The 27,950-nt window shown below is 41.0% G+C and overlaps 1 long non-coding RNA gene across 2 annotated transcripts in view; it reads left to right on the top strand.

Moving 5' to 3' along the window:
- Positions 1 to 23,317, top strand: part of LOC147375416 (uncharacterized) — a 30,458-nt gene extending 7,141 nt beyond the window's left edge. Inside the window, exons 1-3 of one of the 2 annotated variants that reach the window (XR_015161537.1) lie at positions 18,315 to 18,975; positions 22,439 to 22,558; positions 22,641 to 23,317. This is a non-coding gene — a long non-coding RNA (uncharacterized LOC147375416). Of the gene's footprint in view, positions 1 to 18,314; positions 18,976 to 22,438; positions 22,559 to 22,640 lie in introns of those variants that run through there. The other variant, XR_015161536.1, reaches the window with a different exon arrangement.
- The last annotated feature ends 4,633 nt before the right edge of the window (positions 23,318 to 27,950 follow it).

Below are 27,950 nucleotides of genomic sequence, written 5' to 3'. Positions count from 1 at the left end.
CTCTTCACTTTCTGCCATAAGGGTTGTATCGTCTGCATATCTGAGGTTATTGATATTTCTCCTGGCCATCTTGATTCCAGCTTGTGTTTCTTCCAATCCAGCATTTCTCATGATGTACTCTGCATGTAAGTTAAATAAGCAGGGTGACAATATACAGCCTTGACATACTCCTTTTCCTATTTTCAAGTCTTATTGTATAAGATGGCTATTCAGTCAATCAGTGGGTGCCTGTGTGTCAGATAGCAATAAGTCCTAGTGGCAGTAAACTCAAAAGAAATCCCTGCCATTAAGTAGTTCAACATATACTGAACATAAATACCCTAGTTCAGATCCTATAAATGGAATAGGATAAAGTTGGAGTGAAGCATGCCAGCATGGGAATAATTCAATGACCTCCTTATATGCTTATCTCTCACTGTGACATGCAACCTCATCATCTCCAACATTCTTGGCCAGTGCTCATCCATCCTAGGCATGGGATGAGGCAGCTCCAGACTTAATCCTGAGAAACCGCAGCTCTTCCCACTAATTTCAGACTTAACCAAATCACTGACATGAGCTGTGAAGTCCAAACTCCTGTTGGTATGTTTCTGATGGAAAGATATTTAAAGACAGGCTACCCTAGCTTGATCATGCAGAAGAGGAAAATTGAACCCAGGCTTACCCCATACAGAGCATATATTCAAAGGTTAAGTTTTAAAGAAAAGCAGTACTATGACTCCTCAAATCTATAAGCTTCTATCCTGCAGTTTCTCAGGATTAAGTCTGGAGCTGCTTCCATTGAATTATTCCCATACAACTGCAGAGAGATTCATCAAGATTTTAACACTTGTAGCTCTTATTTTGAGGCGCTGTAGAAATCTACCAAAGTATTGAGATGACTTTTGGTCATAAAACAATTAGCACATTGGCCCTGAATTCTCTCTGTAATATAGACCAGAAATGGCAAGTGGGTTTGTTGTTGTTGTTGTTGTTTTTGTTTTTTGCTAATGTAGAATGTCAGGATTTTTCTGTATAATATCTGAGCATTGTATATATGCTGCTGCTGCTAAGTCGCTTCAGTTGTGTCCGACTCTGTGTGACCCCATAGACAGCAGCCTACCAGGCTCCCCTCCCTGGGATTCTCCAGGCAAGAGTACTGGAGTGGGGTGTCATTGCCTTCTCTGATTGTATATATAAATTATTGTAAAAATACAGATGTGTGGACTTGCTACTGAAGGGATACCAATTTGACCTGCATCAAAAGTAACCAATGAGACAACAGTGTTGGTAAATGAATGAGTATATATTTAATCACATCTAAGGAGGGTAGGAGATCTATTATGAGATCTAGATTAACACTGGGATTGGACCTGGCCTCAGGTTCAATAGTCCCACTGGCAATGTTGTACATGCTAGAGGATAGGCTACATTGATTTTAATCCAGGCTGCAGAGGCTGTGGTTTTGGTGCTCTTTGTACTGATCTGATTAGTCTTTAGGGCTGTAGCTTCCCATTTTGTGATTCTTTGAGTATAAATTCAATATCTGAGAGCTGTTTTGAAGGCCAGTTCTGGGTCATTGAAGGCAGGAATTGACATTTTTCAGGAATAAACTAGCTGATATTTCTTTCCTGTATCCAGACAATCCATGTGGAAGAGTATATGAAGAGTATAATCATATTATTGTACAAAGACACTCTTCCAAGCCTATTTATATCTGTAATCCTATTTCTTGAAGACAAGATCATGTTAAATGTTCTAATCTTATTGCTTTATTTGGAGTTCTATCTCTAGCACAGAGCCTGTGGCAAGAATTTAGATGTTGATGGTATAAAGCAAGGAGAATAAATAGTGCTAGGGAAGGAACTCCAATATAAAGGTCCATGTTGAGGTCCTGACACAATATAACTTCACCTCTGACTTCCCCTTATCTGTCTACAACCTGAGACATCCTGGAGCCTCCATGGAACCTTAGCTCAGGAAACTGATATCTAGAAAAGATCATCAAAAACATGCTCTGGTATTATTTGTTATTATACTTAGCCTTTGTCTCTTCAGTCATTTTCAAATCAGTCTCTATAATACAATACTGGTATTTTCTTTTCTGTAACAACAACAACAAAAAAACCATTGGGTTACCTTTATTTAAGATAGTATTCACATACTATAAATCTTACCCCTTTAGAGTACACAACTCTGCTGCTGCTAAGTCTCTTCAGTCGTGTCCGACTCTGTGCGACCCCATAGACGGCAGCCCACCAGGCTCCTCCATCCCTGGGATTCTCCAGGCAAGAGCACTGGAATGGGTTGCCATTTCTTTCTCCAATGCATGAAAGTGAAGAGTGAAAGTGAAGTCGCTCAGTCGTGTCTGACTCTTAGTGACCCCATGGACTGCAGCCCACCAGGCTCCTCCGCCCATGGGATTTTCCAGGCAAGAGTTCTGGAGTGGGGTGCCATTGCCTTCTCCACACAACTCTGGTTTTGAAAATATTCACAAAGTTTTGTGGTGGTGATCTAGAATAAGTAGTGTTTATCACTCACCAAAATTTAACCATTAGCAGTCATTTCTTGCTAAATCCAGCTTCTGGCAATATAAGCCTTAATATTGTCTTTGAAAGATGCCCACTAGTTCCAAGAGAAATCAAGTTTTTGTACTTATTGCTTTTTCTATACAAAACTGCCTACAAAACTTTGCCAGTTAAAACTGTAGATAGTGTTTTGAGGACATAGAAGGTCGTCAACACTGATTCCATGCTTGGGAAGTAGAACATTAATTTCATTCTCAGAATGTAGGGCAATGTGTGCCCTTGCCTTATAGTCACTTTCCATTATCTTTAAAAGGAAAAAGTTTCGCAAGCCTTTGACTTCTTTGTCTGAAATAGGTATAGAACCTCCCAAGCAATTTCTGTCACTCTGCCTTTGGATTAGCAGGTCAGTCTGAATCAGAACAGAACCAAGAATTATGAGAAGAATATATTTGCCTCAAGCACTTAAGAGGACACAGGTAATATCTAAGGGTTCATACTCTGATATTCTAGCAGAGAAATGAGACAACATGTATTTTTATTCCAGAATGGGATTATAAGACTGGACAACTAAATATATTCTTGATTTCCAATAAAAAATACAAGGGCCTCTGTCTGGGGATCTGCAGTTCAGAGTTCCATCTCATCTCATAGCATATCCAGATTTTAGATGCCTATCTACATTTGCGTGTACACCATGAAAGGACCAGATGGACCTGAAAGCCTGCTAGGAAGGCTCTAGAAATACCTGATATTTGTTTAAATGACTGTGTAAAAACCAGACATGGTTAATCATGTCTCTACAACAAACTGAATGTATTACTGTAGGAAACCAGAAAACCTATTTCTTCTCACTGTTTCATGTTAAGCTGGATTCTGCGAAATTCAGATGCCAAAGTACAAGTATGCAAAGACAACATTGAATACAAAAGCCTGCACGGAGGTCAAAATGGAAAAAGCTTGGGATGACTAGGAGAGACATCAGTCTATGTGACCACATTGAAGACAAGGGAAGAAACTTGGGAGGAAGCATCCTAGACAACCTCATAGTGTCAATAGTTTTGGACAAAGGTGAAGTGCTAGAACTGCCTCAGGGGTCCCCTGCCTCCCAGGAGAGAATTCCTCAGCCATGTTGCCATTGGGCAGCAGTCCTTACGAGGCACAGTCCTGTTGTCACAAGGCAGCAGCCCTTAGCCAGCATGGCCTCTCGTGTAGAGATGGATCTCAGTAGCAGCTGGACCCTCATCAATCCCTCTCTGAAGTCTGTGGGATCCAAGAGAACTACATATAAAGAGATACTGATCCCCACACTTCTCTTTAAAAGAAAAATAAGTGGATGTTTCAATAAAGTCCTGATCATTAAACCTGGACCTAAGGAAAGGAGCTGGCTCATTCCCATAGATCCCATCAGTTCAGTTCAGTCGCTCAGGTGTGCCCGACTCTGTTACCCCATGGACTGCAGTATTCCAGGCCTCCCTGTCCATCAGCAACTCCTGGAGCTTGCTCAAACTCACGTCCATCAAGTTGGTGATGCCATCCCATAGGTAAAAGATAACGCATAGGTACAAGCTACCAGTCTTTGACCTTTGAACAGCTTAATATACGGATGTATATCGGCTGCTTTTAAGTATGACACTGTGCTTAGTCTCTGTCATGTCCAACTCCTTGCAATCCTGTGGACTGTAGCCTGCCAGGCTCCTCCATTCATGGTGATTCTCCAGGCAAGAATACTGGAGTAGGTTGCCATGCCCTCCTCTAGGGGATCTTCCCAACCCAGGGATTGAACCCCAGGTCTCCCATATGGCAAGCAGATTCTTTTACCATCTGAGCCACCAGGACACTGTGGTCACTAAAATTTGTCTGCCCTATTTCTTGTACTGTTCTGACTCTAATCATTGAGTAAAAGCCTTTGTAGGAAATATTGATAGCCCCCGAGCTTTCTTTGTGGCTGGTTTAGAGTCATAGCACCTTAGGAGAATGATGACTTGGACTTTAATCATCATTTACCTCCCATATCTGTGAGGTTTAGATGGGATGACACAAAGAAACTGAGTGTAGTTAATGTGTGAATTGACCAGTATTCCCATGTCAGCCAATCTGGGCTTTACCTAAAAGCCAGGTAACAGATATGTCATGTAGAATGTTAAAATCATTTAAGAAGATAGTCAAAGTCAGCATCCATAAGACTAGAGAGTGTGTGTTGGTTCGAATCTCCAAGAAGCAGATATCTGGTGAAACTACTTTGGGAAAAAGCCATACGGAAAAGAGGGAGATGGGAGCAGGGGTGGGTGGGGAGAGACTTTGAAAGGCAATGCAGATCTGACATCTGAAACAATAAGGAAGGAGAAATAGGTAAGAGGAGGCACAGTGCACTGCAGACTTGACTGGGGCTCCCCATTGTCTACCATTGCCTTCTGGTGCAGGACTCTTATAGGTTAATTTGAGAAAGCTTTGGCCAATATTTCTATAACCATGTCATGCTCAGTCCTTAGCTGGGATTATCCCGAGAAAGTGGTTGTCTGTATGGATCCTGAAGTCAAGAAGGGCAGCAGTTGGGGGTGGGGGGTGGGGGCAGTTCCCTATCGACTACTCGCTTGAAACCTACAAAGATTTCTTTCATGGAGAAACCAGTGAGGGGTATGTTTGAGAGGCAATTTCTCCTTGGTTCTCAAGGCTCAGGGGAGTTTGAGCAACTAAAATCATTAAGGACCCACACAGATGTCTCCATCTGATGTTTCAGGGTCCCATATTTTTCCAGGCAGAGCCCTAACTTTAGAGACCTGCCTTACTTGAGCATGCAATGGTTTTGACCTGTCTCTAAGCTAGCTTCTTTGCCTCTGCTCTTTTTCTATAGGAGATAAGGGCATTCTTGAAAACTACTAGGGATGCCTTCTGGCCCTCACACTTAACTGTTCCATATTAATGATCGTCATGCTTGAGCTAAATTGCTTTAGTCATGTCCAACTCCTTGAGATCCTATGGACTGTAGTCCACCAGGCTTCTCTGTCTATGGGATTTTCCAGGCAAGGAGACTGGATTGGATTGCCATTTCCTTCTCCAGGGGATGTTCTAGGGATCAAACCCATGTCTCCTGGGTCTCTTGCATTGGCAGGTAGATTCTCTACCACTAGCACCACCTGGGAAGCCCCTCAGTTATTCAGTAAATCACTGTCACACATTGATTCCATCTAAGACAACTAGCCATTTCTGCTGTCCTTTTAGTCAACGTTACCCTGTACTATTCAATGCTTATATCATTACATTTCCAGTAGCATCCCCAGAGGGAAACTTTCTAGTGTACTAGTAGTGAATTGTTTAGTAGTTAGAGCTCCTTATTCTTGGGGCTTCCTACGTGGCCTATATTCCATTTGACATCATCTAAACCACATCACACTGCCTACTTTCTTGGACCATTTCCAGTACTGTGTCCATCCAGATCTTACAGGAAGTAAACATGTAATATCTCTTGAAGAAAATACTTTGTAAAATGAAGAGTGAACAGAAATGGATGAAGCTGAATACTGGTTTAATAGGTGAAAAGGGAAACTGGGTACAAGGAGACTAAGATTGGTGGATAGCTCTAGGAAAGCCTCAGCACATCATAGATTCCTAGGGCAAAACCTACACATGGAAAGTGCTCATTGAGCAAAATGACGTAGATTTAATAACAAGTCATAATCAATCACTGGCTGTGACCAGCCTGGGGAGAGGGTGACCTTCATATAAAGGCTTCAAAAATCCTGGAGATGTTGCCCCTTAAGGATGTTATTATCCTCTTTACAGGAACTTCTCTTGAATTTTCTTCCACTAGAATCAAATACTCCTATGTCTTCAACCATGGAAAACGTACTAAGGAAGGGGGGAGTGTGATTGAACTGTCCTAAATCTTAGATAAGACTCTCAAATGTCTACTTGAATTATCTAAAAAGATTCTGTTCAGAAACACAAAATATGTACCTTAAAGGAATGAAATAACATGATAACCAACTAAGTTCAATCAAGGGGACTAGAAGAACCATGATTCTAGAATCAAGACACTTCATAGTGTTACTTAACCATGATCGTCATCAACTGGTCATGGATGTCACACTTCCTTATTGAGGATTTATTCTCCCAATTCCAAGGGAATTGGCTTACATATTATTGGCTTTATATAATACTCCTGCAGGGGTAAAAACTCCTAATTCAGGAATTCCACTGGCTGATCATTGATTATCTGGATTCAGGGCTGACAATGGAGCTCATGGAATCACCTTGCACTCCAACTCTTGGTCTTGCTATCATAATATGAGGATGGGAGAATTTACAGATCTTAAGATCTCAATTAAAGATACCAACAGAAAAGTCTTCTAGAATTTCTAAGTTTCTAGGCCGTGAGATGAATTAACACTATGGAAATAAAGGATGTTGGAATGACAGGATGGAAAATACACCCAATGACCATGTGCCACAGAGAAACTTTGACTGAGAGAAAATTCGCATCATTGTGAAACTCGGTGACCATTTTTCCATAGACTGGGACTGAAAAGAGATGACAATATAAATCTGGACTTTTCAAAAGCAATGGGAATGGTACAGTCCAGAAATAGCTAGTGGTAGTGATTAATCAATGCCTGGAAGATAGAAACCATTATCATAATGAGATGTAAGATCAACAGGGCAGACCCATGGAGAGTTAAATTGTTAAAGCTTCTCTAAGGCAAGATGTGGATGGACAGGCAAGAATTGCTAGAGCTCTATGCAACAGAAAAAATCAAGCATTAATGAGAACATCCATGATAGTCATGATCTTTTGCCAAGTTTTCAGATCTTAAGCCTCTTTTAAATCTGAAAACCAAGGTCTGTAAGAGGTTGAATCCTCAAGAAGAGAGATCCTATAACACCATGGCATGTGTTTATGGTAACTGCCTACTACTTCCACAAAGGGACCTAAAACTATCTACGTGGGTCACCAACACTGGGTATTTTTTCCCCAAAACATTTCATGAGTATTAAATACAAATTCTAAGGCAACAATGATATTTGCAGATCCAAAGCATTCATTTTTGCCATGTAAGGTTAAATAGTGGGCCAGATAATTGAGTCCTAAATGTCTTCAGTGTCCATGGACTTAGCTGACAGTCAGTTTCCTGGCCCTGACTGTATAAAGGCAATGAAAATGCTTGGTTGCTGGCAGAATGCTAATACAATTTTCTTAACTTAGGTACATGTAGATGACCGACAGGAAGTGTCTAAAACTCATCTCAAATAGCCAGAACAGAAATCAAATATTACATCCTTGAAACAAATGGCAAGCAAAAGTATCACTCTTTTAAAAAATTGCATTTTCCATGTTTCCCTTAAGCCATCAATCTGAAGAAAGTGGATTACTTAAAATCAACTCAGTATTATAACAAGGTACTGTGCTAAGCTGGTTTATACCCCCTCAGGTACAAAGGGCTGGGACAAGGCTATCCATAAATATATGATTGTCTTCCTGAGGCCATGTGCATTCTATCTTCTGTCAAAATAGCCTGAGAAAACTGGTACATCTGAAAATTTTGCATAATATTTCATTAGTTTTCTATAGTACATTAATGACAATTGGTACAGATAAAGAAGAGGTGGCACTGGAAGAACTCCAGAGGGTGAGAGTTTAAAATGCATGGAGATTCAAGAGGCTATCATTTTAGTAATGTTTTTAGGAGTCCGGTGGTTTGTAGGGCATAGCCTCAAAATAAAGGACAATCGTCACCATGAAGACAGAACTGCAAACAATGGCTGCTGCACCCCTTCAGGCCTGGAGGCAGCATATACATCTATACACCAGATGATGGAAAAGCCTACCATCTTGGGCGGTGCCTGGAGTTGGAAGGGGCCCTGCTGCTTGGGCCATACATCTGGTGTATCCTATGGCATTAGTGGTAACTATGTGAGGGGAAAATGGCATGTAAAATTGATGGCATGTTAATTAAAATCAAAGCATAGATCTCTATTAGAACAAGGTCTTGGTTTCTATGGCAGAGAACTATCTTAGTTCTTAGTATTCTGTTGGACAGAGCACACCTTATCCTGGGACCCCAAGAGAGTATGTGGCCATAACTATCTATATACTGATGCGGATTTGTCAGACTCACCAAGTCATAAATTCAAGTAGGTTAGCAATAATTTATCACAAAATAGAAATTGTACATTCTGCACCAAACACAGTTGGTACAACCAAAGTTATAAAATTATGTGGCCCAGGATGTCATGTCATCCATAGACATTTTATAGATTCCTCTCCATCAAATCACACCTACAGCCATGTTGTTGTTCAGTGGCTAAGTTGTGTCTGCTTGCGACTTCATGGACTGTAGGACTCCAGGCTCCTCTGTCCTCCACAATCTCCGAGTTTGCTCTAATTTATGTCCATTGAGTTGATGGTGCTATCTAACCCTCTCATTCTCTGCCACCCCCTTTTCCTTGTACCTTCAGTCTTTCCCAGCATCAGGGTCTTTTCTAATGAGTGGACTCTCCACATCAGGTGGCCAAAGTATTAGAGCTTCAACAGTCCTTCCAGTGAATATTCAGGGTTGATTTCCTTTAGGATTTATTGGTTTGATCTCCTTATAGCCCAATGGATTCTCAAGAATCTTCTCCAGCACCACCCAGCACCTCAATTCAAAGCATCGGTTCTTCAGTGCTCAGGCTTCTTTATGGTCCAACTCTCACAGCTGTACATGACTATTGGAAAAAAAAAACTTTGTATGAATCTTTGTTGGCAAAATGATGTCTCTGCTTTTTAATACTCTGTTTAGGTTTGTCATCGCTTTCCTTCCAAGGAGAAAGCATCTTTTAATTTCATGGTTGTAGTCACTGTCCAGAGTGATTTTAGAGCACCTCCCACCCCCGCTCTTCCAAATAAAATCTGTCACTGCTTCTGCTTTTTCCCCTTCTCTTTACCATGAAGTGATGGGGACCCACTGCCATGATCTTAGCTTTTTTAACATTGAATTTCAAGTCACCTTTTTCAGTCTCCTTAGTCTCATCAAGAAGCTCTTTAGTTCCTCATTTTCTGCCATTAAAGTGGCATAATTTGTATATCTGAGATTATTAGATATTTCTCCTGACCATTTTGATCCCAGCTTGTGATTAATCTAGCCTGGCATTTCACATGATGTACTCCACATGTAAATTTAAGGTGATGATATAGGGCATTTTTTAGCCAGTTGTCATAAAAAGATGAGGTTGGTTCCTAAATGGGTCATCTCACATGTGGCTACTACAAAGGACTGCTACTGTATACAGCTCAACCAAAACTAGAGAGAAATACCTCCAAGTGGGCATAGCTTTGAGTGGTGAATCTAGATAAGTACTTCAGAAAAAATAATTGCAAATATATATATATATATATATAATCATGAGAGTGATAAATGACCTGGGTAGTTTGTATAGGACCTGGAAATCAAGACTAGAAGATGAAGGGAAAAGAGGTCTGGTGAAGAGGCATACAAAAACAAATATATGGGAATGGGCATTATGATGAGAATTTTTGTATTAACACTCACCAGAAAGGCAACTACACAGATCACTTTACAATAAGGTAGACAGACTGGTTCTGCCAGTTGAAAAGAATCATTTGCTTTATTGAACTCATGCTCTCCTAGTAAGCACGGGAGTGGATTATTGGTGATAAACAGAGAGAAAAGCTGTGCATGAAGCCAAAACTACTGACTCCCATTCACCAGTGCTAGTCTAGCTACTACTGTTGCCCAACATACAAAATGCCAGCAATGGAATATGACAACATCTCTGGAGAACAACTGGTCACTTGGCAGTTCATGTGATAGGAACAGACACACATTCCAGGCATAGGTTTGCCTTTCTTGCCAGCAGGGCCTTTACCAGTATTCCTAACCTGAGGTCTGCAGGGTGTTTAATCCAGTGGCAGAAAATCTTACATATTACATGGGGTAAGAGAACCACTTTATAGCAATAGGATGGTGCTAAGCACATGACCATGGGATTTCTTGGTCCTAAACCCTCTTCTACCACCTGGAGTTCTAGGCTTGATGAAATGATGGAATAGCCTGTTTAATGTACAACAGATTCAAGGGTAAAAATGATCATGCAGGTGGTTGGTATCCCATCAGAGTGCATGTGCAGACTGAAATCAATATGGTGCTATATCACCAATATGTAAAATATCTGGGTCCAGGAGTCAAGATGAAAGCAAATGTGTTCTCATTTCAAATTCCTAAACTTGGTAACTTTGTTTCTAGTTTTTGCAACTTTGAACTCTGTGGTTTTAGAGAATGTGGTTACCAGAGTGATAATGTATTCTCTAGTGAACGCAGAGCAGCAAAAATGCCATTGTATCTCAATCTATGGCTGGCACAAAATGACTTCTGTGTCCTGGTGCTCAGAGATTAGCAGACAAGACAAGTTAGCATCTTGGACCTGATTGTCGGGAGAAGGCAGGGCTGCTGGTACAAAATGGAGACAATAAGTATGGAACCTAGTCGACAACTTGGGCACTTCTTGGTAATTCCTTGACAAATTGTGATGGTGAAAAGATGGGTATAACAACCCCTTCCTGCCAGCACAACTTTGGCCACCACTACAACTCTTATTGTACCATAAGTAACAGGATCAGCAGAAGAGTAGTCAAGGGTGAGGGATGTCTAGAATGATGGGGTTGAGGATTATCAATATCATTGAGACCAGCTACAGGGGCTGTAGGTTATTCTACTAACCCTGTTCCCCTAGGGAAAGAAGCTCAACAGAAACTTTGAGGTAAGTTCATCCAAGATGTATATGGATTGAACTGTAGTGGATACTGTTGTCCCACCTGGATGTCCCCTTCTCACCCTCACCCCCAATTCAGATTAGGCATCATTCCCTCAGTTTCTGAAAACATTGGCAGCTAAAAACATTCATCTGAATCTTTACCTTGCCCTTAGATGAAAGAGCTGTGAGCCCAGGATAATGCTTAATTCCTGAACCAGCTTCAGTGACTATTTAAATACAAAAATATCAGGACTCTAGCTCCATTTTACATTGACTCTGAAAGGCCACTGCAGATCCAGATATCTCTGTAGGATTGTCTGAGGCCTTTGATATGGCTGTGTCAGAGATCCACTTCTTCTGCCCCATCCTGCTTCCTCTCCTCCCACAATGGGCATTTCTCCTGAAAGTACTCCTTTGTAAGCTTTCTGAAAATTCTCCATCTCAGCCTTTCTTGATCTGCAACAGCCATATGTGTTACGTTCTCTGTACCTGTCATGTTCTATAATAAAAATACTCAAGGGAAAACCTAGATTCAAAAAGGTAGTTCCTGAATAAGTTATTTACATTAAACATTTTGACTCAATCACCATGATCCTTGTCATGCTACATGTTAAGGAAGAACACTTGAAATGGCCATCTACAATAAAGGCTAAAGGAAATTATGTAATAACCAAACCTTAATTGTCTTAGAATGAGATTAGCATGAAACTGTCAGCATGAAATTATCAGTTTTGTTTGCCTAATGCACAGCAAGTCAAACGTGTAGACTGACATTTGTAGCAGAAAAAAGTTTCAGGAGACAGCCAAAGGTGGGGACGTAGATCTTCCTGAAAATAGGGTTTGGGTTATTAGAGAAAGAGGTAGGATGGTCTGAGGGATAGGGAAATGAGATTGGAGGTAAGAAAGAGTCTGTGCAAGCAGAGAGAACGCCATGGCTCCTCACAAGAAACCAGTTCAGAAAATGGTGGTGGTAGCATGTTTCCAGGGTCTTTTTTGGCCCAACAAAATATCGTCTGTTAGACACACATGCAGGTTAAGGTCTCAACTTGTCTGAAATGATGTAGTAGTAGTACTGGAAAGCAATTTAAGCAATGGTAGATATAGTCAGACTTACCTCAAATGTTACCTGTAAAGAAGCCAGTGGGAGTTTAAAGTCGGCTAAAAGCAAGAGAGACAAATTGATTTGGCAGGTCTAATCATGTTATCCCTGGGTTTCCTCAGGATGGTTAGAGTATATGGACTAAAACCACTGGATGAATATCTTCTTATAATTGCTCTCAAGTCCAGTACAAACTTGTATTCATCTGTGCTTGACTGCTAGAAGAATAAATTTGGGGTCTTTTCAGGAGATTGACAGGGACTCACTAAGTCATTCTCAAGGAAGGCTATTAGCAGGGATTGAATCCCTTTTTTGCCCCTTTCTTTAATGGGTTTTGCACTCAGTTTGGAACATTGGCCCAACAACTGAGTCTGACCTCTATAAATATGGATTTTTTGCTCTCCTTGATCCTCCTTTCAGCCCATAGGTCTTGTTGCAAAGACAAGACTCATCTGGTCGCAAAGAGTCAGACACAACTGAGCGACTTCACTATATTCACTAGCTGGAAGTCTGATCATGGCTTTCCTCTTTGGAAGATGTGAATCAGACTAAGGTGGAGAAGATGCATGAGAGCTGGTAGAATAGAGGGAGTCACTCAGAAATCAATCTGGGTACCTGACCAGGAGTTAAAGAACTGTGGTTACCTACCAGTTTCACAGCTCTGCATCTGGATTCTTCCTAGCAGTTCTCAACACTCTGACCACACTGCCATCCTCAAATGCCTCCAACATGGCTCTCAAGAAGTTGGCCTCTTAGGATGAGGCTCCTGGTGCCTTGGAATCCATTGCTTTCATCACAGCCTGGCACCTGCCCACATTGAGCCATAGGTTATCATCCTTGTATCTTTTCCTGCAATGAAGCAGTGCCTCAGAGTATTGGGAAAACAGCGGATGGCCAGCTTCTGAAGGCATGCAGTTACTACGGGTGACTGGTTCTTTTCCAAAAAGTCATAGCTGGCTTAGAGACGATAGCAATGACAACCAAGCCACTTGTATCATCCTCCCCTGACTCCAACCAATTTTCTGTTTGTGCTTCCTTTTGACAGTTAATTTTAGCCCCAAATATGTGAGTTTTTCTTACTCTTACCTAATGCTAAGAGAAGTAGTTTCCTGTATCTACCTAATGAAGCCTGGCTGCAGAGCACCCTGTTTACTTTTCTTCCTCTCATTTCCTCCTGAATATGTTCTGTTATTAAAAACTTTAAAAGACAATTTCAACTGGTTGAGACTTAGGCTTCCCTGGGGGCCCCTTCTTTCTCCTGTAACTTCCTCTGTTTGTCAGGGGCACCTTGAATATTGAATGTCATCTAAAGTTTCCGGTGTCACAGGATATATTTTGATGTGTTGCCTATACACCTCAAAGACCTTTACAAGAAACTCAGTGATCCTCCTTTGGTTTTCATTTTCCTTTTGTACTGTCTAGGGCTTTGTTTGGGTCACCACTTTTTGTAGACTCGGAAGAATGCAGTCTTGTAAATGTTAGTACCCATTAGGGCAGGCAGTAGCAATGCATCAGGCAATAATAGACCGGCAAAGGTTAGATTGAGTTTTCATGAGTGCACACAGGAACATTGACTGGCAAACTAGGACCACTTTGTAGTTGGAGGAAAGTCTTTGTTCTCACATTTTTCTGAAGAGGGAAGGTTTGCCCTATTCCCATCATATAGAAGAAACCATATAATGCTTATTCTGTAAGTGGACCTGAAAGATGTGATTTTGATTTCATGTACTGTACTTGAGAGATGTGAGAAAGCTGGTATAACAGGGAAGGGAAAGGTAGAGAGGCAGGCATCTAGTATTGGTGCATTCTGCCTATAACCACTGGAAACTAACCTGAGCAAATGGAGAAATGGTGTAAAAGACACCTAGGAATTCTCACACCTGAGGTGCAAAAGGAGCTGGGGTATTATACACCAACCTCTCAGTTACTGAGGGGGCTCATGTAACAGGCTTCTAGCAGATGAGTGGGCAGAGTGGTGATGGCCAAGGATACATCCCTCTCAGGACAAAGCCCAGACAGTGACTCAATATGGTGATGGTGCATCACCACATCTGCCCTAGGCAGAATTCGGGTAGCAGGCTGTGAAGCTTTCTATTAGACCACCATGCTAACCTAATACTCTCTGCTAGCCTGACAGCATTCTGTGCCCAATCCATCTTCCTTGCCTCTTACATCACAGGTGTTTGTCCCTAATAAACTTCATGCAATTATAACTTTGTTGCCAGAAGAGCCCAGTTTGTAATAACTTCATGCCTGAGCAGAGCTGATCAGTGTGTTCTGTTGCCTCCTAAGGATTTCTATTCATATCCAACCTTTATGGCTGCTTGGATCATCAGGTTTGCAGTTCTTGATGGGCTGCTAATGTTGCATAATTAGATGGTGTATCAGACTCTGTAGAGGCCCAGCAGCAACTCTGAAGTGGCTTTTCAAATAGAGCACATCTATTAGTCAGGAAGATGACATGTGTCTTGGGGCTTGCCAGAGGCTCCATTAGCATCCTCTTTCCAACACACCTCAAACTCCAGTGGATCTGAGGGCATAAGGGTCAGGGGAGGGTGTCCCACAACCTAGATGAGCTGCAGGACTTCTTTAGTGCTGAGTTCAGCTCTTAGCAGATTAGGTAACTCACAGCTATCAGTTCAACTACTTGGAATTGGAGTCTTCCAGCCCATATTTTTGGATATCAGGTGCTGAAAAGGCAATATTTCATCGTAAATATATTTTTGCTGGAGATACTTTATCATTCCTTCCTGGATTGTCCTCTCAAATAATTCTTTAGCTTTGGGAAACTTTATTCTATTTTCATTCTCAGGCAATCCTGAAGGAGAGAGGTCAATGTTCATAATTTGTTATAACTCTCCTTTAGCCCCTGCATCTTTTGGTTTACTATTTCCCTGTTTAAGACATAAGTTTTCAGCTTCAGTCTCCCTACAGTGGCTCTACTCAGTCTCTAGGATCTGCTTTTTAATAGGTCAAAATCATCTATCCTCAGATGTTCTTCTAAATTGCATCCCTTCTTTCAAAGGCCATTAAAGCTTACCTATACTCTCTTCCTGCTCTTGGGGTCACTAGTACACAGTGAGGTGTTTGGATAACGTGTGGGGTGTGCCTACAGAATGTCACTTCTTTTCCGCAGTCCTTGTTCTTGTCCTTGGTTTTGGCAAACTGCTGAATTATCCTGTGTAGAATTGTTTTCCTCCCCTCATCCCATTGTGCTAAACGGTGTTCTTGTGAACACTTGCTCCCCGGTTATTACTAGGAAATGTCCTGCCAATAATTGTGACCTTATTCACAGTTAATTTTAGACTAGACAGTAGCTTAAGTGTCTAAATACAGGTTTCTGACTATCACACAGCCAGACTCTGAGACCTTATGTCACATATATGATCCTTTCTAACCTATTTCCTTCTCCAGTCCTCCTAAACCTTAGTAACCTGGGGCTGATGCCATTGCTATAAGAATATTTAACAGTCTCAGCTTGGATTTGGGATCATAATTTATGTAAGAAATTATAGGATTCTATTCAAGAGTCAATAGAGTCCCAGGATTCTGCAGAGAAGGTAGTCAGATCTCATAACACAGCGATGCGCAGGTCCAGTCTGACTAGACTGCAGGCCCACATTTAGAACATGGTCGTCTTCTAAGCGTGCTTTGTCTCCTAGGCATCCAGGTGGATCTGGGCAATAGTCTGTGGTATGTGGGTAGCTTCTGCCAAGACGTGGCCCCGGATATGGGAAATACTCCACATGATTGACTTCAAAAGTTTACCTTCTACTGGATAACAATCCAGGTGCATGTAAATTAGCAACTTCTGCTGCCAGTGGTGTTTCAGCTTGAAGAATCAAAGACAGATCCTATTCCTACTTCTGAATCACAGGAAATCAGGTAGAACGAAGAGTGAGGCAGATTCCAGTTAGAATCTGCTGCCGAGCTCCCTGCTACTGTGAGGCAACTACTTAGGGGACAGGCAGTGTCAGTATGTGTTAAGTCACTTCAGTCGTGTCTCTTTGCAACCCTATAGACCTCGACCTGCCAGGCTCCTCTGTCCATGGAATTCTCTAGGCGAGAATACCAGAGTGGGTTGCCATGCCCTCCTCAAGTCAGTCAGTGTCAGGAAGTGAAGCAAAATTCTCTGGCAATTGTGTTCTTTCATACTAGAAAGCCTGAACTTGGGTCATGAAAAGGTGTGCCTTATATATGTACCAATAATGTAAGCAACATATATTGGCTCTGGGCACCTCAGTACCTTTAGAGGTTGAAAAGTGAAAGTAAAAGTAAAGTCGCTCAGTCATGTCTGACTCTTTGCAACCCCATGGACAGTAGTCTACCAGGCTCCTTCGTCTATGGGATTTTCCAGGCAAGAATACTGGAGAGAGGGTTGCCATTTCCTTCTCCAGATCTTCCCAACCCAGGGATTGAACCCAGGTCTTCCGCATTGTAGGCAGATGCTTTACAGTCTGAGCCATCAGGGCAGTCCTTAGAGGTTGAGGGTGGTAACTTTTTATCTAACCCCTGTAGGTGACTGTAGAAATGGAATATTAGCCTAGAGACTGCAGCCCAAAGTTTCCTATGGGCCTAGTTTGAACTTAAGGCTTTGGCTAAAGACATGTGGATCCATATTCCATTCTTCTTCCTGTTTCCTGTTTATACCTATATCTTTGGTATTAAAGATTACCTTTTTATAAGTTTTTTTTTTACTCGTGCCATCACATTTTCTCTAAGTTGAACTTCAGCTACCATTGCTCTATAGATGCCATTGATCCTGTTTTTCTATTCTAATGTTTTATAAGGAAATATTAATGATACAGCTAAAGCTTAAAACATTTTCAGTTCAGTCGCTCAGTCATGTCTGACTCTTTGTGACCCCACAGACCGCAGTCAGGTTTCCCTGTCCATCACCAACTCCTGGAGCTACCCAAACTCACGTCTATCAAGTCAGTGATGCCATCCAACAATCTCATCCTCTGTCATCTCTTTCTCCTTCTGCTTTCAATCTTTCCCATCATCAGGCTCTTTTCAAATGAGTCAGTTCTTCACATCAGGTGGCCGAAGTATTGGAACTTCAGCTTTAGCATAAGTCCTTCCAATGAATATTCAGGACTGATTTCCTTTAGGATGGACTGGTTTGATCTCCTTGCAGTCCAAGGACTCTCAAGAGTCTTCTCCAACACCACAGTTCAAAAGCATCCATTCTTCGGTGCTCAGCTTTCTTTATGATCCAATTCTCACATCCATACATGACTACTGGAAAAACCATAGCTTTGATTAGACAGACCCTTATTGGCAAAGTACTGTCTCTGCTTTTTAATACGCTGTCTAGGTTAGTCATAACTTTTCTTCCAAGGAGCAAGTATCTTTTAATTTCATGGCTGCAGTCACCATTTTCAGTGATTTTTGGAACTCCAAAAAATAGTTTCTCACTGCTTCCATTGAATCCCCATCTATTTCCCATGAAGTGATGGGACCAGATGCCATGATCTTAGTTTTCTGAATGTTGAGTTTGAAGCCAGCTTTTTCACTTTCCTCTCTCACTCTCATCAAGAGGCTCTTTAGTTCTTCTTCGCTTTCTGCCATAAGGGTGGTGTCATCTACATATCTGAGATTATTGATATTTCTCCCGGCAATCTTGATTCCAGCTTGTGCTTCTTCCAGCCCAGCATTTCACATGAGGTACTCTACATATAAGTTAAATAAGCAGAATGACAATATACAGCCTTGACATACTCCTTTCCCGATTTGGAACCAGTCTGTTGTTCATGTCCAGTTCTAACTGTTGTTTCCTGACCTGCATACAGGTTTCTCAAGAGGTACATCAGGTGGTCTGGTATTCCCATTTCTTTCAGAATTTTCTACAGTTTATTGTGATCCACACAGTCAAAGGCTTTGGCATAGTCAGTAAAGGAGTAGATATTTTTCTGGAACCCTCTTGCTTTTTCAATGATCCAGTGGAAGTTGTGGAGAAGGCAATGGCACCCCACTCCAGTACTCTTGCCTGGAAAATCCTATGGGCGGAGGAGCCTGGTAGGCTGCAGTCAGTCCATGGGGTCGCTAAGAGTCGAACACGACTGAGCGACTTCCCTTTCACTCTTCACTTTCATGCATTGGAGAAGGAAATGGCAACCCACTCCAGTATTCTTTTCTGGAGAATCCCAGTGACGAGGGAGCCTGATGGGCTGCCCTCTATGGGGTCGCACAGAGTCGGACATGACTGACTGAGCAGCAGTAGCAGCAGAAGTTGACGATTTGATCTCTGGTTCCTCTGGCTTTGCTAAATCCAGCTTGAACATCTGGAAGCTCACAGTTCATATACTGTTGAAGCCTAGCTTGGAGAATTTTGAGCATTACTTTGCTAATGTGTGAGATGTGTGCAATCGTGTGGTAGTTTGAGCATTCTTTGGCATTGCCTTTCTTTGGGATTGGAAGGAAATCTGACCTCTTCTAGTCCTGTGGCCACTGCTGAGGTTTCCAAATTTGCTAGCATATTGGGAACAGCACTTTCAGAGCATCATCATTTAGGATTTCAAACAGCTCAGTTGGAATTCCATCACCTCCATTAGCTTTGTTTGTAGCAATGCTTCCTAAGGCCCACTTGACTTCGCATTCCAGGATGTCTGGCTCTAGGTGAGTGGTCACACCATTGTGATTATCTGGGTCATAAAGATGTTTTTTGTATAGTTCTTCTGTGTATTCTTGCCACCTCTTCTTAATATCTTCTGCTTCTGTTAGGTCCATACCATTTCTGTCCTTTATCGAGCCCATCTTTGCATGAAATATTCCTTTGGTATCTCTAATTTTCTTGAGATCTCTACTCTTTGCCATTTTGTTGTTTTCCTCTATTTCTTTGCACTGATCACTGAGGAAGGCTTTCTTATCTCTCCTTGCTATTCTTTACAACTCTGCATTCAAATGGGTATTTCTTTCCTTTCTTCCTTTGCCTTTAGCTATAGTAAAACATTTTACTCTGTCTGAAATCTTAGAGTTTAGTCCTCAAAATAAATCTCCTCCCAGAAACACAACTTTTCTCAGCAGGAATATTAAAGCTTAAATGTCTCAAATTTTCATTAAAGTGCCCTGTTGTTTAATTTTATGTCTCAATGAATTTGAATTTTGAATAGATTGAGGCAATTCTTGGGCATGAAAATTAAGGAGGGACCATGGATTTGGCCTCAGGGCTAGGAACTCATTCTTTAGGTAAAACCAGGAACAAGTTGCCCAAATAGTTGCTGATATAGAGACAACTAGTAATTCTATACTTCTGCTGATGACCTCCTATGGGTATATAATTTTATACCATCCATATTGGAGAAAAAGTCTGTATTTCAATACAGATCTACTCTCTGTACCTGTAGTGACAATTTGTTCAGTATGAAGTCTTGATAAGAACTGTTCATTTCTTTCTCTTGTAAAGATTTAGGCTATTGAGCACATCTAGCTGCTTCTATTTTTTTCCTTTTGCATGTTCATAAAATCACTTCTCTTCATAATGTCTCCTTTCTATTTCTATCACTCAGGTTTTAGCATTTCTGGTAGCTGCCTTTCAAAAAATTTAAGAGCCTTTATTTCTAACTGGCTAGAAAGCTGCTTAACATTTGTCTGTGCTCTGAAAATCAACAAGGGGCTCCACTTACCTGTTCCTAAAGTCAGCCCAGCTGTCTCTGACCCTAAATGGAGCCCTTAAAAGCCTGTCTATCCCCATTAGGGATTCATGTAGCCCTGTCCTTGAGGGCTTGGTTCTCTAAGATCTTGCTCTTTCTTAGGAAAGTGCCATCTAAATGTTAAGGTAGGGTTTTCTATACTATAGACCTTAACACATTCTGGATGGTAGAGTGTGCAAGAAGTTATTGTCATTGAAGACACTTTCATCTATAGTCAGCAATAATGGAGCACTTCTAAACTTTTCCATTATTGATGAATGTATGTTAATGCATCATCATGAGTTTAAGGTTTTCTCTGCATTTTATGGTTAAAATGCAGTGTATAAATTCTATTTAACGGCCAGCATTAGGTTTTGAGTAGAAGGAAAATATATCTGGCTTAATAAGAGAAATATACAAAAGTGCTTGGCTTTACCACATGATGTATGGTATTTGAGTTAAAGAAACCATTTAGACTATGCATGGTCAAATATATTTATGTCTCTGTCCCCATTTCCTGGTACAAATCTAAAACTCATAGAATTTCTTTAGTTACAGGAGTGTCTTCTGTTATTCATACCAAGCCCTTTTTGATCACACAGGAGTTCATGCTAATGAGATGACTTAGAGTGGTCCCCTTAAATAACCTCAAAGGGACTAATCACCAGAAAGAAGTAGAGGGTTGGATCTCTCATCTCTGTCTAGTGACTTTCAGAAAATAGAGGGAGATGAAGATTAAGTTCTATACCTTTTTCTTTTTTATATAACTCTTGAATAATGAGATCTGAGCTTCTGCATTGAACACATGGAAATACTGGGAGATTTGCATGCCTATACAGGGCATGGAAGCTTTGTGCCACTTGCCCTGCCCCAAACCTTACTATGCATCTTTTCAATAGGTTACTGCTTTACAATAAACTGGGAAGCATTAAGTATTCAGTTCCATGAAATCGGTTCAGTTCAGTTCAGTCACTCAGTCATGTCCGACTCTTTGTGACCCCATGAATCGCAGCACGCCAGGCCTTCCTGTCCATCACCAACTCCCGGAGTTCACCCAGACTCACATCCATCGAGTCAGTGATGCCATCCAGCCATCTCATCCTCTGTCGTCCCCTTCTCCTGCCCCCAATCCCTCCCAGTATCAGAGTCTTTTCCAATGAGTCAACTCTCCACATGAGGTGGCCAAAGTACTGGAGTTTCAGCTTTAGCATCCATGAACTAGTTCCATGAACTAGTCTAGTAAATTATTGAACCTGATGGAGGGGAGAATCGGAACACAGTTTATAGACAAATCGAACAGGAGTATAGGTTGTAACACAACCTGTGACTGTTACCTGAGTAGGGACATCTTGTTATACTGGGTCCTTTCATTTGTATCTGACAATAATTCCAAGTTAGTGGTGTCAGTTGAATTGTTGGACATCTGGTTGGTGTTGAAATTTGTTAATATAGGAACACTTCAGACTATACATGAGGAAAATGGACATTTTAATCCTATACTGAAAGTTATATTTGAACAAAGGTTTGAAATGAATGTCTCAGCAAGGTTTTTGGCAGAGCATGGCTTTACACTGAACTTGTAGATGTGATACAGTTATTTCTTGAAAAATGGAAGTAACCATTGTTCTCATGGAATGGTCTGAAATGCTGGATTTTTAGTAGTCTAATTTCATCGTGGGGCAGAAATGCTCAGCAGCATATGACTCATCCCTCTGGAATAAGAATGCTGTGAATGGTTCAGGCTGAGGAATATTGGTAGCCTTGTCAGACTAACCAATTATACCCATCATGCTAGGCTGAACAGCATCCCTTAAACAGCTACAACGGTAGTTACTATGATGTATGTGAAATAATTTCCTTCACTGGTTCCTGGCAATAGTTTGCAAATTGGCTTTTACAGGCTTTTGATGGTATATAACCTGCTGCCTTGGAAGCTCAATCAGCATTTTTAATCAAGGCATCTAATACTTCAGTTCTTCCTACCAAAATCTTCGTATCACTTGTGCCCATGGTGTGAGACTAATGTACTGAGTAGATGGATCCTAAGCTTGGGAGGCTGGGTATACACAAATGTCTGTCCCATTGGAAATGCCATGATTTTCTCATATATTGGACTAACCACTACAGTTGTGCTTATTTTTTACCTTCATAGGATTAGGATTCAGTCTTAAGATTGTCTCGTGCAGATGTTAAATGAGATTTTGGGGTGTTTTTTGAGCCCTGAGTACATTTTATCTTGCTGACATATCTTACTGACTGTGCCTATTAGATGCATGGACTACTGTGTTGGGCACTCTGAGACTGTTTCTTAAGTTCATTCCTACCCAATTAGTGAAACCAGTTTTGAGATTCTGTGTCTCATTAATGGAAGGCCTAATTCTGGACTTTACTTTTTTTTTTTTAATGATAAAGAAAAGCCCTTTGTAATCACCTGTCAAAACTCTTTCAAGGTGGATGCTGATAGAAGCCCTAATTATGATTGAAACCAGCAACACAGCCAAAGCCTTCATCATGGGCAGGAGGTACCTCATGTGGCTCATAACTTCACCTTGTTGGGATATCTGTATCCTGTGAGTAACCACCTCCTCTCCCAGTACAAGTATTTAGAGTCATATCAAATGATGATGATTTTTCCTTTCCAACCCCTTTCAGAAGGAAGAGTGTAGCTTCAGCCTGAAAAGCCCAGGTCTAGAAGTCAATCACTTTGACCATAACATTAATGATGGATAAAGTCTCCTAATCCAAAGCTTCGTAAGTAGAAAATCAAGACCTCTCATATTTTGAGAACCTCAGATGAGAAACCTAATGCTTCCTGTTTATCAACTCAAAAAATACTGGGCACAGATACGTCAGTTACTTGTTCAGTGGCTACTGGAAAGCTTCGCCGAACTAGGTGTATCAGTGATAACAAGACATCAACAGCTACCATGACCCCAGAAGATGGAAAAATACTAAATGCTTTGCTATCAGGGGGAAGAAAATTTCGAGGATGTCACTGCTAAGAATAAATGTCACAGAAAAGGCTGTCTCCTGCAGGTAAAGATAAGGAGGTCTGGAGTTTGAACCTATAACAAGCTTTCCTGATTGGTGTATGGCTGGCGGTATTGGAAACAACTGCTGTAGAAGGTAGCTGAAAACCTGGCATAGAGTAGCCATGTCTTGGGTGATAAGAGATACTTCATACGTGCCTGAACAGACTCATGTGCAAGTACAAAACCCTGACCCTAGAATGAAAGTATGTGCTCTCCTTGAGTCTGGGTGTTAGTGATGTGATTAAAATTGAGGACAATCTAAGGGTTGTACAGAGTCTTAAGAGGGTGAATTTAGACGACTCACCTAAGGAACAACTTCTATTACTAACACTGGCTGTGAAGTGACAGTTTAGCAGACTTAGCTAATGAGACAGAGCCCTGTGGGCCATGAGTGTAGAAGATTTGCTCAGGGCTAGATATCAGGCTTCTGTGCTTCCTCTTTGGTTCATTTGACGTACTGTGAGTAGTCTAGCATAGTTTATTAGGAAACTATTTGGGGAAATCTATATTCTCATTCAAAACTCGGGATAGTCCCAGATACTTTTTCCCCCCTTTTTGGAGTCCAATGACAGTGTGACAAAGCTACCTCTAGAAGTCCCTGATCACTGGGTCCTGTACAGGTCCTAAGTGAGGTTGTACTAGAATGTTCACCCTGGTAGTGCTTAGACAGAATAACATGCCCAAGCTTCAGCTATCCTTATGGAATTCCTCTCAACTATTCTGAGTTGTCATAATAGTTGTGAATATCAGCATGTAATTCCATGCACCATCTCTCTGCCAGGAGAGCCTTGGGCAGTCCCATAATCTTCAGTCTCAGATGGCTTCTGCTATATAAACTGTCCATTTCCCAATCCTCAATTTTCTTCTTGTTGGTGCTCACTAATGTGGAGCTTAGGCACATCCCCTTGTTGGTTGTTCCTAAAATCTTTGCTTCCTAACTTTTATCCCCTCCAGTCCATGAGTCCTAGGGTTCTCCCAACTTGTGGTGGCAGCTATTAGTAGACTCTGGCTTTCTCTTCTCCAAAAATATTAAACACTATTTTATCTTCCCTGTACTCCTAAATACAGTTTATACCTCAAACTAGCCTTTGTTTCTAAGACCTTTTATTGACTCGTTTTAGATATTTCCAGCTTCTAATGTCTGGATTAGGATAACAGCATCCCATGTTCACAACACTATTTGAATCTAAATCCAAAAAGGCCAGCTACTCTAACATCTTAATGTAAAATAACCCTCTTTCTTACTGCAAATCCTCTACTCATTTGCTTTACCAGTCAAGACCAAATGTGTGGCTGGTCGTCTCCATCCAGAAACACGGCTACCTTGAGATTGGGGCCTGGAAGAAAAAGCCATTAGAGGTTTTCAAGGGTCATTGACTCTTGATTGGCCAGGTGAGTTTAGACAAACCTGCAGATAAATATCCCAAGCCACACTACTAATCACACTATTTCTCTATTGCTTATTAAAATATAAAACAGAAAAAGCACATAAGTAACAAACGTAGACCTCAGTATCTCCATGGAGGCTATGAACCTTCTGTTCTGAGGTAAACTGGCCTCTCTTTTCACTTTGGAAATCTCATGTGTCCTCCATCCGACTAGTTTCTGAAGAGTTTGTTGGCTATTGAGTGAAATTATAGGTAAATTGGGACTTTGAACAAACAAATCAAATGTGGAGAAATTGCTACTTAATTGATGAGGGGGGAAAAAAAAACAAACATAAGCTAATCCCTCCCTAGTAGAAGGAATATCTCCTACGATGCCTTCCTGTAACTCCTGGATGCTTAAGAGGTTTGCCATATGATTCTTTTTGTCTTTGACTGGAAACTTCCCAGAGTAAAATGTCATCAGACTAGCTTTGGTTCCAGGTGAATATCAGAAGTGACGTCCTCTAATATTTTTTTGTTTTGCAACAACTGGAATCTGAGCTATGTGACCAGCATTGCAAGAGTAAGCTTTATACCTCTGAAAAAAAGAATTCCTGTGAATATAATTATATTTTCATGTTCTGTAGGCATTCCTTGGCAAGAGGCTTGCATTCCAGAATCCCTGGAATGGGAATTGGAGAATAGACCAGCTCATCCTGTCAGTTGGTTCTTTCTCTCCACCATTACCACCTCTGCTTAGGTGGTATGATGGTAGCCATTCTGAGACCTGGCCCTTACATCTGGGGTGTCCCCTACCTTCTGCTCTTGAGGACTTCCACCTTGCCTGTTTACCAGTGTCTTGAACTGTTAACTTGTCTCCTGTCTTTTAACTCTTTAAACTGCTTCTGCTTCATGACCATGGAAACTATTCTACTATGAATCTTCATGATGATAAAGAATTAGAAGTAGTTCACAGTGAAGCCATATTTAAACTTAACACCAACGCAACACACTCTGCCCCTCTGAGCATCTTCCTTTCTCACCCTCCCAATCAGCACAAGCTGTCAGAACCCAGTTGGCCTCTGGAATTTTTAAAATCCTGCCAATTTAAGATGTCCCAGGATTAGGCTATTTCTGTCCACTATCTTCAGAGAGCCATCTTGTTGGTGAAACCCTCTCTGAAAAACTCTTTTGCATCCCCTGCACTATCCATGGGATTTTCCATGCAAGAATACCAGAGTGGGTTACCATTTCCTGTAGGTTCCATGAAAAGGCTAGAAGAATCCTTATTCCAGAATCATAACCTCCCATAATCTTATTTAATCACTACTAATCAACTCCTAAAATTGGCCATGGATATCTGGCTTCTTACTCTAGGAATTTATAATCCCCTTTCAAAGGGAATACGGTTAATATTGCATCCTTACCTCTCAGAAACATTACTGAAGAGGTAAAACTTTCCAGTGTGTAGTTCAGTTGACTGATTGTGATCATCTGGACATGGTGGCTGACAGAACTGAGATCAAGTCACATGGCATCAACCCAGGCCACCTCTTGGTTGGGTACCATCATAATCCCACAGTAAGGAAATCTCAGAAATCTTGAGATAGTCCTGATTAAAGTTATCAACAGAAGAGTTTCCTTTAGCATCATTTAAGGTTCTAGTCAATGAGGTGAAGAAAATTAATAAAGAAAAAGAAGCTAGAATGTAAGAATGGTACCAGAATGTGTAATTGAACAACAACAACAAAAAAAACTCAACTATTGGTAGAATGATAGTACTGTTTCATTAGCCTGTGGGAAAGAACAATCATCATTGTTCAGTTGCTAAGCCCTGTCTGACTCTGCGACTGTGGACTGTAGCACATCAGGCCACCTCGTCCTTCACTGTTTCCTGGAGTTTGATCAAACTATCAAAGCTAGACTTGAGTCTCTGATGCCATCCAACAATCTCATCCTCTGTCACCCCTTTCTCCTCTTGCCCTCAATCTTTCTTGTCAACAGTTTTTATCTTGGAGTGGTAACTTTTTGATTATCTGGTCTATCTAATTCCCTGCTTTCCAGTATTTGATCTTATTAAAAATTGATGGGCATCCAGATTCCTCAGCCTCCTACAACTTTGGCACAGTACTTCAAGAACTTGATCAATTATTTACACTTCTGAAATCAACTGTATCATCATAGTAATTTCTAATTCTTGGTTTAAGTCTGAGGAAACTCACTCAGGCAGAATGTTGGAAAGTACTTCCACAAGTCATCAAAGAGGTGGTGGTTTTATTGTTGCTGTTGTTCAGTTGCTAACTCATGTCTGACTCTGTGACCCCATGGATTGCAGCAAATCAGGCTGCTCTGTCTTCTGTTATCTTCCAGAGTTTGCTGAAACCCATGTCCATTAAGTCAATGATGCTACCTAACCATCTCATCCTCTGCTGCTCCCTTCTCCTTTTGCCTTCAATCTTTCCCAGCATTAGGGTCTTTTACAATGAGTTGGCTCTTCAAATCAGGTGGCCAAATTATTGGAGCTTCAGCATCAGTCCTTCCAATGAATATTCAGGGTTGATTTCTTTTAGGATTGACTGGTTTGATCTCTTTGCTGTCCAAGGGACTATCATCATAGAGAAGACCAAATAAAAGATTCTCAAACTTATCCTTTAATAGCAAAGAAGGAAAAAAAAAATTGCATCCTGGAAGGAATAACTTATATCTACTATTCAGGTCCTGTTGTATCAGATGAGGTTTCAACCATTGTGTTCCCACTATGTTTCACACACCATTTTAAGTCCCATGAGTTTTTCTAAGATACTCAGTGAAAGCAAGAGAAATATTTCAGCCATAAAGCTTAATGTGATATAGACTGAACACAATTAAAGTTTCTCATCAGTTAGAGAGTGTTCACACTATAAATGGAGACAGATAAAGGGAGTCAGGCTACCAGTGAGCAATAATTTAAGTTTTTAAATGGACTGTGAGGATTGAATTCACTGAAGGGACTCTGACCCAAAAGTAAGAGGGAGTAGTAAGCAGGTTATTAGGTGGAAACAGGCATGAGCCAGGTATGCTGGCATCTTTGCCATCAGGAAGCAGAATAACTCCTGGACATTCCAAGAAGATGAGAGGTTAGAGTTATTACCATCAGTTTTCGTTCCTTATTGAGAAATGTTGCCATGGGTATTCCATTTTCTATGCAAAATGTAAACAGCTGATACTTTATAAATTTGTGTTGCTTTCTGACTCAAGTTTTCTAATTATCTGCTTTACTAGGCAAAATGATTGTGTATATTATCCATCCATTTGAAAACTTCAGCTACCTTGAGGCTGGTACCCAGAGGGAACTAGGTAATAAATGAGTCAATTGCCATTTATTCCTTGGCTAGATAATGATTCATATTCTGACTTGTAAGGCTGCTTAGCAAATGCTATTCTACTTCAACTTTCTATTAAGCAGGCAGGAAAACATGAAATCCATTTTTGAATTAAGTAGTTTTTCTCTTCTCTGTGGTGATACTTTTAGAACATTCTGATCTTTTAAGGTGGAACCTGGCCTGTTTCTTCTTTATTTTTTT

This window comes from Bos grunniens, chromosome 3, assembly GCF_055505025.1.
Source record: "Bos grunniens cultivar Pamir isolate PY7600 chromosome 3, Bosgru_T2T1.0, whole genome shotgun sequence".
Classification (NCBI taxonomy): domain Eukaryota; kingdom Metazoa; phylum Chordata; class Mammalia; order Artiodactyla; family Bovidae; genus Bos; species Bos grunniens.
Note: the sequence above shows the minus strand (reverse complement) of the source record. Positions and strands in the feature narration are given on the sequence as shown.